The sequence below is a fragment of the Lissotriton helveticus genome, chromosome 3_1 (assembly GCF_964261635.1).
Source record: "Lissotriton helveticus chromosome 3_1, aLisHel1.1, whole genome shotgun sequence".
NCBI lineage: Eukaryota > Metazoa > Chordata > Amphibia > Caudata > Salamandridae > Lissotriton > Lissotriton helveticus.
Genome location: NC_136061.1, coordinates 1,833,814,271 through 1,833,828,721, shown reverse-complemented (window position 1 = coordinate 1,833,828,721; position 14,451 = coordinate 1,833,814,271).

The following is a 14,451-nucleotide window of genomic DNA, read 5'->3' as shown; positions in this document are numbered from 1 at the left end:
GTATACTGAAATAACATGAGGTACGTATTATTTGGGTAAGAACCCAAAATAAAATGAGAATAATCTCTTGCCAACTCTTATGAAAGAGAAACAACCACACAGTTACAAACCTTGAACCGACTGAAGTTTAAAAAAATTGTGCACTGTGAGACAAAAGTAATGTGTACTGTTCGAGACTAAACTTAATTGTGCACAAATAACTGTAGAATATCTAAAGACTGCGAAAACCTTTTTCATAACAGTTGCAACATGTTGAAATGTATAACTAATTCGCAAATTATCAAAAGAAAATACATGCTATTTTAAGTTAAGGTAATTGGTGTCACTATTACAGCGGAGATTGACAGGCGAAACGTGAAATTACCTTGATAACATTGAAAAGAATGTCTTTCAAAATTAATATAACTTGCAGTAGACATTATGTATACAAAATAAATAATACTGTGAAATGTAAATAACTACTGTAAATAATAAATGAACAACTCCGGTCGCCGGTGAGTGACCTCTCACCCGGGGTCACTGTATACCGCTTCCTGCAGATGCCGCCGAGTTACTCGTAGTAGTTGTCGAATTCTGCCTGAATATTAAAATGTCAAAAAAAGGCTGTGTGCATCAGCGAAGACACACGTTACAAACCACTGCAGTTAATATACACAGCACATGGTAAATATAGGTGAAAGAAACTGTGCGCATCAGCAAAGACACGCGTTGTTGGCACTGCGGTAAACTTGTGAGTGAATATTGCTTCCATCACTCTTGACTATAAATGACAAAAAAAAAACTGTATCTTCCCGGCGAAATAGTATTTAGGCGAATAGATCCTTGTAAGTTCATCACCTCATATGTGACAGACATCCGAAGCCATTAGCTGGAAACAAGAAAAGATGGAGGCACGTACTACACGGTGTGCCGGGGGGCTGCAGGCACGTACTTGCTGCGAGGTGTGCGACAGCAGCAGTGTTGTTAGCGTAGTCTGATAACGTCATAAATAGATCACCAGAGGCTGGAGGTGATGACGAAGAGTGAACAAACCCTGAAGAGCTTCACCATTACCCTGTGTGATACTAAATACGTCATCATTAGGAAGGTGGCATGGAGGCTGAGAAGATCTCTGCAAGCCAACGGTCAATAACGAACGGAAGGGTGAGTTTACGAACTTAGCAAGGCACAGTGACATTAAATAGATAGACATTACAGTACTCCATTAATTTTTGTACAGCTTAGAGACCACTTAGTAATCTATATACTTTATCCTCTGGAGCATTTATTTATCATTGACCACGGCGCTCCTTTAAAACTTGAGGAAACTCGAGTGTATAAACACATATGACATGCCTAAAATGTTATTATTTTCAAGACCAGTAGATGGCAGTAACGATCAATTCTTTCAGTCAAATAAAGCAGTCAAACGATGCGATCGCACGGCCTCGCACAAAATCTGTCAAAGCTGTGATGAATTGCGTGGAGTCTGTACACATTTCTTCTTGTGCTTTTGGGTTTCTCGTGGTTTTGAAAGCTTCTACTAAATTCTTTCAGAAACTTGAAGGCACAGAAATGTTGATAGGCTCTCCCAAAACGTAGATTCAGGAAGTTAATGAAAAGAGACGTTTTACCTTAGCCAAATTGACTGCTGTAGACAGGTTATGGTTGTCGAATGTCTTGTTGACAGGAACCAAGTTGAAGTACGATGAGGGCGACCGGTGGTGCAGAGGTCACTGGTGGGGCTGATTTCTTGACAGTTGTGAAAGGGCGAGATTTTGATCGATACCTTATATCTATTGATCCAAACCTCGTTCTGGTCGACTGAACCTTTATTGCCTGTCTTGGAAGGAAACAGTACACCTATCTGCAAGTTAGTTCACCCAATAAAGGACTCTACTCTTAAAGATCACGGACAACTTCTAGGTTTCAAAAGTTTATTGTAAAGATATAATGAGCTGCAAATACAAGCATCTCAGAATGAGATTCACGAGATACACAGGTCCAATTACATACATGTGCTCTCGAAAAGCCCTCAGACGAGCAACAGAAATCACTAACACAAGTTCTAAAAATAGCAAAGCTATCAGCATAGACGCATATCTCTCCTTCATTTAGGTTGGAGGAAAACAAACACAGGTTAGGCGTCCCTACCCTGTTCTAGATGGTATCCCTACTTAACCAAATCCCAACCTAACAAAGGTGTCAGCAATGAATGACCCCCAAGGGAAGTCACCCACTCTAAGTCTCTTGGTGAAAACCTAAAGTTCTCCAGTCATGACCCCTCACTGCCTACCCATCCGCTCTCTAAAGGGTCCTCAGGTCTCTGCTCTAACTCCACCCAGGGGTGCTGTCCCTAATACAAAATAGTCAACAACATTTGAGACGCCCCTTGCGAAACGCCTCTCACGTGGTGCAACTTCAGGCTTTTTCCATGATGCTTTGTATTGGGCCTCAGACGTTAGAGTTGACCTTGCTTCTCAGTCTCTTCTCCGGCCCGCTGATACCCCTTAAACATTCCAGAACCCTCCTCCATGTCTGGGCCGTCTACTGAACAGGCCTCTATTCATTCACTTATAATTGGATCCCCCCTTTCCTGTTGCAGACAGATATCTGCCGCCAAGAACCCAACTCTCATAGACTTCTAAAAAAAAGGCTTGCAACATTTCTCAGCCCAGACATGTACGTGTAAATCAATGCTAAAACATTTCAGGCCTACAATATTTCACATTATGATTATAGCATTCAATTTCTTCATTTAATTAAAGCATGTTAAAACTCTTATTCTATTATTTAGAAAACATTACTCTAAATCATGGCCCATTAATGCAATGACCAAAAACGTTAAACAATCTGTGTCGTGAAAAGAAACACCTTCCCTTTTAGCTCCAGCTCTGGCCCTGAGGCCTACCACGTTCTGCGTTTTACCACAGACCATCTTATATGTTTAACAGCTACACGACATAGATTCAAAATAATCACGTCTAATAAAATCATATAATGTCACACATTTCTGTATTAGTTCCACTTCTACTTAAATCTCTATATTAGCTATACATTTAGAATATAATTTCAGATACTATTAGCACTCATGGCATTTCTCTTCATGAATTATGCTCTCTATAGGTAAGTGTGATGTACTCATATATTTATATCAGTTTGCGCTCTCTCAGTTCCCCCCTTTGATGACCTCTCGGGGTCATCACTAACATTTAAACTGCAGTTATTGCTGGCATTCTCTGCGCTTCCAGAGCTCTCAGGCTCCTGTACTGATTATCTTGTATGGCAGCCAATCTCTGCAACTGTTCTCTTTGGGCCCTTTCTAACCTTCTTGCTCTGTACCATTTGAATACCCTCACCAATCCCCACAATATTATCCCACAGATCAATATTATGATGATAGGCTTTAGGATATACCAAATAAAGCTTTTGCCTAAGGTGGAAAACCACCCTCCAACTGTACTCATTCCATGGCCCACCTTTTCCCAGACATTTTCTCTACTCAAGTCTTCGATCTCTTTGTGTATATTAGTTATGTTCTTAATAACTTTCTCAAGGGGTTTCGAAAGGTCTGGAATGTAAGTGCAACATTCCTGAACCTTCAAAGCCTTACAGACTCCGCCCTCTTTTGCTAATAAGACATCTAATGCAAGCCGATTTTGAAGAACCATAGCCCTTATCGATTGCATCTCTCCTTCTACCAGCATTAAGGACTGAGCAGTGCTGGCAGACAACCTGTCGACAACTGTTGCCAGTCGTCTAATTTTAACATCATTAAGGATTATTCCCAAAAGAGGGAACATAGCTCCAAAGACATCTCCAACCATTTCTGCATCGCCTAAATCCCTCCTTCCCCTCGATGATGTCTGGCCCTCAATGATCAATAAGTCTTGTGCATGATATATTTTGGGGAAGACAATTGCCAAGTAACATGATCCATACCAGTTGTCAGGTAGTCTCACGTACGCATTTCTTCCACATACAAAATACACATTTGGAATCACTTGCATTCCCTTCAGGAAATCCTTAGTGTAGTACTCTAAATTAAAAGCATGTTCACAGTCAACTTCACCCACGTATACATTTTCATAATACGTTTTGGCTCGGTGAAGACATAACTTTCCTTTCTGCGCTTTATCTAAAGCTATTGGACCACTACTACCCTTTCTCTTATGTGACTTCTCTTCCTCGGTCCAATCTAATTTCCCTTGTCCTGATTTTTTCAAAATCTTTTGTCTCCTGTAACGATCATCCACCTGCCCTATGAACTTTTTCTCGACTTCGGACACCTTACATGTCAGGTTATTTCTACGGGCATGTGAAGTATCTAAGGTAATCCAAGGAATGAAGAATTTGGCCAATCTGTCTTCACTCTTCCAGTAATCCCATTTATTCATCTGCTTATAATTCGGGACTTCTGGCAACACAGAATCATAATTGGAGAAATAGTATTCAAACTATCTCTCTCATAAAATATACTAAGCAATAAGCTACATGTAATGCCATATGTCAGAGGGAGGTGATGATATCGAATTCCTTCATCTACAGACGCAGGCAACTGCATGCAGACGTAGCAATCCTTAACCTCCATGGCATCCACGTATTCATACAAAAGTTTAGCATAAGCATTTGACCTAAAGTCTCCTTGGGACTCGTCTACATGTAACCTGCGGGCTTCTGCAGCCAATAACGCTTTCTCTTGAGTGTTTTCCCTTTTCTCACCTGCAACAGTGGGTGTAAGTGTTACTACAGAATTCGCATCAGTTACCTTTACCTCTTCCTCATGTCCCTTTACATAAGAAATTGTTACCACTAAAGCTATGAATATTATCACTCCTACTATTAATGTACCTATTATACATTTAGCTCTGCGGTTCGGGGTGCCGGCCTCCATTTCGTCAGACAATCTAGCTTTTCCCTTTCTCTTTGCAAAAAGTTCCTTTCCTCTCGTTCCTTTACAGTCTCTTTCAATCCTTTTTTGTCTTTAGAATCCACACAGCTGGAGGCTGACAGCCTTTTTCGCAAAAAGTCCTTTCACAGTTCAAAAAGACAACCCTAGCCCTTCTCCATCCACTCAAGGGGTTCCCTAAAATTCTCTGCTTCCTGGGCGCTAGGTAATCTTCTTTTCTTCTGCTTGCTTTATTTACAAAGTCCTTTAACAATCTACTATTAGATTTGTGGTTGCAGCTTCAATAGCATAGTTCAATATTTCCATGCGAAGAGTATGCTCTTCATGTGCTGTTATCGTGGTACCAAAGTCGGGGAATTTCAATTCTGTAAGAAACATGTGTTTTAACTTGCTGAGGCGGGGAGGTCTGGGGAGCACGAATGTTAGTGACCCTTCTTGTTCGACACCGGGTACCAACAGTTGTATTTCCACGGTGATAATGGGCTCAGAACTGGACACCACCACCGCTCGGATCCTCCCTGTCTCCGGTTTCACAGACATTTGTCGCCAGATATGTCCACTCAGGTGTGGAGTATCTTCTGTTAGGCACACGCACTCTTCTTGACCTTCTTCGGTCTGGTGCTTCAGCGCCCTGAGCACCTTCTTCTGGGTCTGAGTCTTCTGATATCGGAGGAAGGGTTGCTTCTGGAGTTGACCTCAGGCTAGAACTTCTTCTTTGCGGCCAATTTGCTTCTCCACGTGCCCTTCTACTCCTTCTCCTTCTGGTCTGTTCTCGCTCTCTTTCAGACCTGTCAGGGTCAGACTCGTACTCCCAGCTGTCTTCTCCTTCTGTAGCGTCTTCTGTTTCGCTGTTGTACTGACCGTCCTCAGCTTGGTCAGACTCGTTCCCTGCTTCCACTGGCACCTCTACAGCTTGGCTAGCCCCCTCTATGGCTTCTTGGTCCTCAGCTGGACGTCCATCCGAGAGAGGAGCTGTTTCCAGAGGTGCTGGAACCCTTTTCGTATGCGACGCGTGTATCCAGTTGGGCAGGCCTCCCACCTTTACAGCTGTACTTGTGATCAGGATGACCTGGTAGGGCCCACGCCAACGAATATCCAAGCAGCTTCTTCTCACATGTTTCTTCACCAGGACCCAGTCCCCAGGATACAGGTCATGGCAAGGGCCCTGGCACGCTGGAACCTCTGCAGCCTGCACCTGAAGGGACACAGAACGCATGGCGTCAGACAGCCCCTTACAATAGTCCAGGATCATATCATCTGTGATATTTAACAGTGCAGTAGCTGGAATAGATGGCAGTCTCATTGCTCTCCCCATTAACACCTCATGTGGTGACAACCCTGTTCTTCTGTCTGGGGTACTACGAAGGCTCATGAGTACCAATGGCAGGGCATCAGGCCAACTCAGGGTCGTTGAGGAGCAAACTTTCGCTATTCTGGACTTGATCGTGCCATTAATTTGTTCCACAATTCCTGAGGCTTCTGGTCGGTAACTGCAATGGAGCTTTTGGTCTATATTCAGTGCAACACAAATCATTTTCACAAGCTCGCTGTTAAAATGTGTTCCCCTATCTGATTCCAAAAAGGCCGGCACCCCGAACCGAGGGATAAGTTCTCTAAGCAGTAACTTAGCCACTGTGAGGGTGTCGCACCTACGTGTAGGGTATGCCTCAACCCATCTGGAGAACACACAAACAACCACCAGGACATAGCGGAGGCGGTTGCATCTTGGCATTTCAATGAAATCTATCTGCATTCTGTTGAATGGACCTCCAGACCTTCCTATGTGACTTAGTGCAACTGGTGTTCTTTTCCCTACATTCAGCTGCTGGCAGGTCACACAACGCTGGCACACTGCTTCTGCTGCTATTCTAAACTTAGGATTGTACCAAGTCTGTCTAAACACTCTCAGCATAGCATCTCTCCCTAAGTGTACTGGACCATGTATGAGTCTAGCCATTGGACTCACCATCTCATTGGGCAACACTGCTCTGCCGTCTGCTGAGACCCAAAAATGAGTCTCACCCATTACACATCCTGCCTTTTCCCATGTTTCTTTCTCAGAATCAGGAGCATTTTCTTGCATGGTTGACAATTCATCCCAAGTATCAACAGTTTCCAGTATCATGGTTAATTCAGTTCTTACATTTATTCCACCCACATCCACCTCTGTGAAAGAGTAACCTTGTTCTGCGCAATACCGCGCAACTTCATCAGCATATCTATTGCCTTTCGAAACAAAGTCCTCATTTTTGGTATGTGCGATGCACTTTACAACTGCGATACTTGCTGGACATTGCAATGCTTCTAACAACAAGCGCACAAACTCTCCATTGCGAATGGGAGAGCCTGAAGAAGTCATGAACCCTCTTTGAGACCATAACTGCCCGTAATCATGAACTACCCCAAACCCGTATTGGCTGTCGGTGTAGATGGTGACTCGAATTTGATTGCCTGCTAAGCAAGCACGTGTTAGGGCAATAATCTCGGCTACCTGAGCGGAGTGTACTCCTTCCAGGCACCCTGCTTCCACAACTCCTTCAATTGTACAAACAGCATAAGCTGCTCTCAACTGCCCAACTTCGTCTCTTACACATGAGCCATCGACAAAGAAAACTTCGTCTGGGTCGGTCAGTGGCTCATCTACGATGTCGGGTCTGGGTTTGGTGCATAGTTCAGTCACATCGAGACAGTCATGGTCTGTATATTCATCATCATCATCAATATCATTTGGAAGTGGCATTAAGGTAGCAGGGTTCAAAACAGAGCATCTCTTGAGGGTCACGTTCTCTGCAGCAAGAATAACTTGCTCATAGCGCGTGAGCCTGCTATTGGTCAGATGCTGTGTTTTGGTCCTGGTCATCAACAGTTCAACAGAATGTGGCACGCACACCTCTAACGGGTGCCCCATAACAATATTTTCACATCTCTCAATGCTGACACCCGTTGCAGCAACGGATTTGAGACATCCGGGCAACGCTGCGGCTACTGGGTCTAAAGTAGCCGAGAAATAAGCAACTGGTCTACGGGCATTCCCATGGATTTGGACCAACACAGACAACGCACAACCTTCTCTCTCACAACAGTAAAGAAAGAATTGTTTATTGTAATCAGGCATTCCCAATGCCGGAGCACGACACAGGTCCTCTCTCAGCTGTAAGAATGCCATCAAACAGTCTTTGTCCCATGGTACCGGATCACTCACCTCCTTGTGCGTCAGTTTTTGCAAAGGTTTTGCTTTCAGTGAAAAGTTCACGATCCACTGTCGGCAATAACCCACCATCCCTAGGAACATCCTGACCTCTCTCTGGGTCTGAGGCGCATTCATTTTCATGATCGCCTCTATCCTATCTGGTGACACTTTTCGTTTGCCTTTCTCAATTCTGTGTCCCAAGTACTGCACTTCTGTCAGGCAGTACTGCAATTTTCCCGGGGATACCTTATGCCCATTGGCAGCTAGGTGATTTAACAAAGCAATGGAGTCTTCCCTGCAAGCTTCTTCTGTGTCTGACGCCACAAGGAGGTCGTCTATGTACTGGACCAGAACTGACTTCTGGGGCAGCACTAGACTTTCAAGATTTTTCTTCAGAAGCTGGTTAAAGATCGATGGACTCTCTGTATACCCCTGAGGGATACGACACCATGTTAGGACGCGATTTTCCAGCTTAAATGCGAAAAGAAAATGGCTATCTTCGTCCAAAGGGATCGAAAAGAAAGCCTGACAAAGATCTATCACAGTGAACCACTCAGCTTGGAATGGAATCTGAAACAGTATCACTGATGGATTCGGTACCACTGGACAACATGAAACGACTATGTTATTAATCTTTCGAAGGTCCTGCACTATCCGGAATTTCCCATTTGGTTTCTGCAGCCCCATAATCGGGGAGTTGCATGGACTACCCACAATTTCTTTCAGTATTCCCTGTTTAATCATGGACTCGATCACGGGTTTTATGCCTGCAATCGTTTCTGGAGTCAATTTGTATTGGGGTGTTCTTGGGAACTCAGCATGCGGTTTCACTACTATTTTCACTGGGTCCACCCCTTTGACCAATCCAATTTCTTCCCCAGTGAAATCCCATACTTCTGATGCCACTGTCTCTCTCAAATCCCAGGGAAGCTCGTCTACTGTCAAAGTAGGGTACAGCTCCACACATATTCTTGAGTTTGCAACTTTGAAATCTGCATCATCATCATTAGTCAATACCTCCACTCCCTGGGGTGTACAATATATAGTACAATTCAATTTGCACAACAGGTCTCTTCCTAGCAGACACACAGGGCTTGAATCGCAAACCACAAATTGGTGCTCATCGCTGTACTTCCCTATTTTCACCTGTACCGGTTCTGTCAATTGGCTGGTTATTCTCCTGTTTGCGACCCCTACCACCTGTATGGTCTCTCCAGACATGGGCAGGTCTGGAACTGCAGCTGATCTGATCGTGGATCTAGTGGCTCCTGTGTCCACCAGAAATGTCGTAGGGCACCCTGCTACTTCTGCTTCCACATAGGGTCCCCTCTGATCTACCTCTAAGGCTGCCCCGAGGGTGCAGTCTTCTCTTTCCACTCTCTGTCCGGTTAATGGGTCCACATAATAGCATTCTTCACCTTCCACAAACAGGGGCATTTGTCTATAGGTCTTACCCATACTCCCTACTCGAGGAGGTTGCGGGAACTGGGCTCGGGGAGGAGCCCCCCCCCCTTTGAGCACCTTTCCTTGGTATGGCGTCGCCCCTCTCATAGGTGCGCTCTGAACCTCTTCCTCCTCTATCTCTTGCTCTCCGATCTCCACATTGTAAGGGCACTCGCGTTTCCAATGCCCCAACTCGTTGCACTGGTGGCACCTAGTCGTTTTCTTCAAGGTAGCTATGTCTACTCTGGGTCTAAAGGTAGTACTCTCCTCATTACCCTTGTTCTGACTGTACTGCTTCTTACCTCCTGTACCTGTCCCTTGCTGCTGTTGTTGCGGTCCCCCTTTTCCTGCTGCCTGCAATTGTACCACCATCAGCTTCTCTTTTAGTTTCTTAGCCTTGGAGTCTACCTCATCACAGCAGTACCTAGCATATCTCAGTATTTCATCTAGGGGTCTACTTTGCCAACAAATCGAGTGTTGCTGAATCATTAAACTAATATCCGGTCTCAGTCCCAGGACGAACTTGGACACGAATTGCCCTATGTCCTTTGGATCCATTACATCCAAGCCGCTATACTGTTTAAACGCCTTCAGCAATCTCTCGTAATATTCATGGACTGTCTCTTTGGGTTCCTGTCTCGTTCTGTCTATTCTGACCCAATCTATGTCTTGCATTGGCACTTTTTCTTTCAGCCAAGTCATCACTCTCTCGAATTTTGCCATCACGATCTCGGACGGCCCATTAGTCCTAGCATCTCTCTCTGGCTCCGTTGTGGGCCACTCAGCGCTAACCTTGCATGCTGTCCACAGATCCCCTGGTACTACAATGTCAAACAGCGTGTTCAGATCTATCCATAGGACTTTTGAGATCTTTACAAACCTCTCGACTTGCTTGTACCACTCCACGGGGCTCTCTCGTAACTTGGGGAAAGATGTGGTAAAAGCAGCTAAATCTCCCCTACTCCAAGGGACATGTACATAGCTCCCATTGGCAACTTCACGCAAAGGGTAAGCTTCTATTCCCTGCTGTCCTGGTGTTATACCAATCATGCTTCTCCTGCCGGTCCCTTTCTTGGACCACCTCTCTTCCCATTTATCTAGTGCCCTCCATGTCCTTATTCCAGTAATCAGTTCCCTTATGTGTGTTTTCAGCCCAATCGTTCTCCTCTCATCTAGATCTCGATCTGAGTAATGTAGCCTGTGGTTACCCTGTAATGCTTTGGTTCTTGACAAGTCCACCATATATTTGCCTGCTAGTTCGACTAACTTCTCATGGACTGCTCTCGCCTTTCGTGTGATGTCCTTTGCCATATACAGTATTTCATCCTGTTCATACATTTCCATTCTTTCTAAAGGCAGGGTACCATCTACCATGTCATCCAGATCTGACCTTAAGCTGGAGACATCAAGTCTCTTGGCTTTTATCTCAGCTCGCAATATGTCTTTTGAAGGGGGCTCACTGGTCTCCCTCCCATCCCAACTTCGAGCTCTGCGTTTGGGCTCGGGAGAGTTAATGGGTGGTCTCCCTCGCTCCCATCTCTCCAGGTCCCATGCTCGGCCATCCAATCTTGGAAGGTGATGGAACACGGGCCTGTTATCCCTACTCTCTCTCTGCCTACTCTCGTCTTCTTCTCTCCTCTCACCGCACATCTCTCTGTTATTTTCCCTCTGGTCGCTACACTCCCTTTGCCTCGTATCGCTCAGTATCCGATACGATCCTTCCTGGTTCCCCATATTCCCTGGGCTGCGCTCATTTCTGTCATCACAGGGACTATGGTGCGACCTCTCACAACTCCCATTCTGTTCTCTGGTGGCAGGCACACAGTGTGGACACTTAAAGCTGTTTCTGTACTCTTGCGCTCTCCTCTCCCCTTCACTGAGTATTGGGCGCGCCACCCCTTCACTCCCGGGGCCCCCGTTTTCCAGGTCTGTTCTACCTCCATTCCGGGCCCAATGGGTGACTCCCCTACTCCCTCTACAGTCCCACTCCGGGCTACTCTCCCCAGCCCCGCAGTGAGTTCGTGCTCTGCTGTCCTGACTTTCCCTTTCTGCTTCTGCAGCATTGATGCACTTTTGAGCCTTCACTACCTCATCCCACTGCTTCATGTACTCATTTAGCTCTTGAAAGGATTTTCGTCCAGATCCCCTCAGATCCATTGGCCATCTAGGGCCCCCAGAATCTCCTCCTGGGTCCCCTGCTGTGTGCATCGGGGTGCTCCACTCTCTGGGTATCGGCATCTGACTTGGGGAATTAGTGGTATCGTTCCTCCTTGCCTGCTCTGCTCTTTCTCTGTCTTTCCGTTTCCGTTCTTCCCCTTTTGCTCTCTCTTGGTCATATATCGATATTATAGGACCTATGGTAACAGGTACCTGTAGTGCATCTGGTAATGGGTAGGATGTGGCGCTTTCCGTTTCCGGCGCTCTTTGTACCACAAACCTACCGACTACCTGTTGCACCTGACTAGGCTGGAACAACTCTTTCTTTGGCTCAGGATCCCACTGTGAACTGGGAAGCGGTCTATGCTCTCCTGCAATGCCCCCCTTTTCTCCTTCAGTATTCTCGACCTCTCCCCCTGCTCTATTATACGGGGGTGGCCTGTCTGTCAGTAATCTGTTTATCAGGCTGTCCTCTGTTTCGCTCTCATCATCCTCTTCTAGGGGGCTTTTATTTACTGGCGCCTCTAACACTGGGTACAGTTTATTTATTTCCAAATTATGCACTCTCCATCTTTTAGCATCCGCATCCCACCTGGCATCCTGTACTGCCCTTACCGAGCGTTTCACCCTTTCTTGCCGTCTATTCATATTCCTTTCATGCGCTGCCCTAAGCCATGCTTCAAGGGCTTCAAACTGGGTTGGTCTAGGCAAGGGTCTCTTTGAGGTCATGACTGATTTCAATCGATGTAACACCTCTAATCTGAACGTCCCGTACTTCGGGAACGTCAGTTCCTCGTTTCCTTCAGTAATCTTACTCCACTCTGATATCCAAAGGATCGTATGCAACCCAACATTTACTGCCATATAACGAGCTGGCGTACCCTCCGGCGGGGCTTCTTCCCCTTCATACGATCCTCTCCTCTCTTTTTTAAACAGCGCTTTCAACCATTTAAAACACTTCATAATTATGCGCACAAAATCCAGCCTCGCTACTCTGTTTACTTCCTGATGACACTCCACCAATCCTGTCGCGGCTTTGCTAGCTTGGCCTATCACAGCGCGGTCTTTCTCCGGTCAGCCAATCACTGCGCGACACCACCTGACGTCTCTTTTCTCCGCTTCGCAGCAGCACCCCTCCTTTCTCAACTCGTCTCCCGGTTATGCATGCGTCCCATTCATACACTGAAAAATGACTACTTCCGACCAAGCGGTCACTTCTCTCGACTGTACGTCCACAGTCTATCTGTAATTGTCAACACAACTGACGAGATGTCTATCGTCTCTCTGATAGGTTACTTACACACACAGTAACTTCCGACCAGCGTCCGTTACTCACGCACTCACTCTTACGTTCCCCCTATCTCGGTCTCTCGGGTGATCAATGGTACCTCATGACCCCCTTCACTCTAGTTGACAATTACTCTGGGTGTCCGATACACCCGAACCACTTAAGCTCTCCTTGAACTTAAGATTTCCACCGGTTGCGCGCGCTCACAACCTGTTCCACAGTCACTCTACAGACATTCAACTCCGCCAGACATTACAACATAGATACAATACAAAAACACCGCAATCTAACACGCATAACCCTTTATACTCACTCTCTCTGATACTGCTGCTTTTTCTGTCTCACGTCATCCGGATCTTCATCTGCGGGCTGTTCTTCCGATCATCGATTTCTAGGGGCCTTGGGGTAAGCTAACCTGGCCTAGGTCACCGTCCTCAAGAAGGCAACCATCCTCTATAGCTACCAACTGAAAGGGCGAGATTTTGATCGATACCTTATATCTATTGATCCAAACCTCGTTCTGGTCGACTGAACCTTTATTGCCTGTCTTGGAAGGAAACAGTACACCTATCTGCAAGTTAGTTCACCCAATAAAGGACTCTACTCTTAAAGATCACGGACAACTTCTAGGTTTCAAAAGTTTATTGTAAAGATATAATGAGCTGCAAATACAAGCATCTCAGAATGAGATTCACGAGATACACAGGTCCAATTACATACATGTGCTCTCGAAAAGCCCTCAGACGAGCAACAGAAATCACTAACACAAGTTCTAAAAATAGCAAAGCTATCAGCATAGACGCATATCTCTCCTTCATTTAGGTTGGAGGAAAACAAACACAGGTTAGGCGTCCCTACCCTGTTCTAGATGGTATCCCTACTTAACCAAATCCCAACCTAACAAAGGTGTCAGCAATGAATGACCCCCAAGGGAAGTCACCCACTCTAAGTCTCTTGGTGAAAACCTAAAGTTCTCCAGTCATGACCCCTCACTGCCTACCCATCCGCTCTCTAAAGGGTCCTCAGGTCTCTGCTCTAACTCCACCCAGGGGTGCTGTCCCTAATACAAAATAGTCAACAACATTTGAGACGCCCCTTGCGAAACGCCTCTCACGTGGTGCAACTTCAGGCTTTTTCCATGATGCTTTGTATTGGGCCTCAGACGTTAGAGTTGACCTTGCTTCTCAGTCTCTTCTCCGGCCCGCTGATACCCCTTAAACATTCCAGAACCCTCCTCCATGTCTGGGCCGTCTACTGAACAGGCCTCTATTCATTCACTTATAATTGGATCCCCCCTTTCCTGTTGCAGACAGATATCTGCCGCCAAGAACCCAACTCTCATAGACTTCTAAAAAAAAGGCTTGCAACATTTCTCAGCCCAGACATGTACGTGTAAATCAATGCTAAAACATTTCAGGCCTACAATATTTCACATTATGATTATAGCATTCAATTTCTTCATTTAATTAAAGCATGTTAAAACTC